Here is a 1512-nt window from a genome sequence, read left to right as displayed (position 1 = left end):
CATGTGTCATACAGTCTGCCTTTTACTCTGAGTGAGAGTCCCTTTGTCGCCAGCAGGGGTAAGAGCTCTCTAAACTTTGCCCAGGCTATTCTTATTCTAGCAGCTACACTTTCAGCGCACCCACCCCCACTACTAACTTGGTCGCCCAGATAGCGGAAGCTATCGACTACCTCTAGTTTTTCACCCTGGAATGAGATAGAAGTTGTTTCCTGTTTGTTTGCAGTCTTTATTGCACCTGAACATCTGCCACAAACAAAAACTAACTTGCTAGTTAACCTGCCTTGCCATATTCCACATGGCACCGGCACGGGTGTTTCTTACACAGCACTGGCACAGGTGCCTTTTACGTGCCACTAGAAATTAGAAATGTGTATAAATGTTTCTAACATTTATCCAAATGCTCTGTTGTTGACTGTATGTGTAATTGTAACACCAAGTACCACCACTAAAATCCTCTCTCTGGCACTAAACAGCAATCTGCTTCAAAGCAATACATGTCCACTCAAGCCTGTACGTTCTCATAAGCTAACAACTGTCCTCTTGGGCCAACACGTCTGCTTAACCTTCTCACACCCGGTCCCCTATGCCTAACTTTACCCTCCACTTAAGCTCCTGAGTAAAAATATAAATAGTTGCATACACAGCACAAGAATAATGATTGCAAGAAAACTAATGGACAGAATCACAAATTAATTCAGGAGAATAACAATGATAGGCTCATCTCTCAACAACCATACTTATTCACCCAAATCATTACTTTCCTCAACACTTTCCCCAGTTTGCTTGTCCAAATCACTTTGATTGTCTGCACAAGCATAAACTCTTCATCCAAAGAATAAATATCATCCATAATTTCCCCGACTGCAAAGCGTCTACATCTTGCTTGTTTACCAGACAAAATGTTGGGTCTATAACACACTTGTTTCATCGCAAATGAAATTGGTTTTTATCAATTAAAAACAAAAATAAACAACAGCCTGAGGGACACCATTAACAATGAGTCAAAAACAGACTTTGACTCCAAAGTTGCAACATGGTTGGTTGTCTATTTTTTCACATTTTATCATCTTTTTGACTACATATGTTGTAATGGGAATCCGGTAGAGATAACGTTTAGGCTATCCCTGCTGCAGCATGACTATGGTGCAACAGGATTAAACCAACAAACATCCACTGGAACCATGACTCATATCAGCACATGGCCACTTAAGACAATGAGTCCACTCAAGCCAATATATGTCTACTGAAACCAATACAAGCACAGTTAATCCAATACATGCCCACCCAAAGGCACACGTATACAGTTAAACATCTCTGGGTCCAACTACACCAGTAGAATCAAATAACCTTTTCTATTATAGGCACAAGGCCTGAAATTTTGGGGGAGGGGCCAGTTGATTAGATCAACCCTAGTACGCAACTGGTACTTAATTTATTGACCCCGAAAGGATTAAAGGCAAAGATGACCTCGGATGAATTTGAACTCAGAACGTAAAGACAGACGCGCCCGGC

General features: G+C 41.3%; 1 protein-coding gene across 2 annotated transcripts in view; it reads left to right on the top strand.

Moving 5' to 3' along the window:
- Nucleotides 1-1512, top strand: part of LOC106875569 (putative ATP-dependent RNA helicase TDRD12) — a 36826-nt gene that overhangs the window by 17312 nt on the left and 18002 nt on the right. The window lies entirely within an intron of this gene.

The sequence above is a fragment of the Octopus bimaculoides genome, chromosome 20, assembly GCF_001194135.2.
Source record: "Octopus bimaculoides isolate UCB-OBI-ISO-001 chromosome 20, ASM119413v2, whole genome shotgun sequence".
Taxonomy (NCBI): domain Eukaryota; kingdom Metazoa; phylum Mollusca; class Cephalopoda; order Octopoda; family Octopodidae; genus Octopus; species Octopus bimaculoides.
The sequence above is the reverse complement of the archived record's forward strand: the minus strand, read 5'-3'. Positions and strand labels throughout refer to the sequence as shown.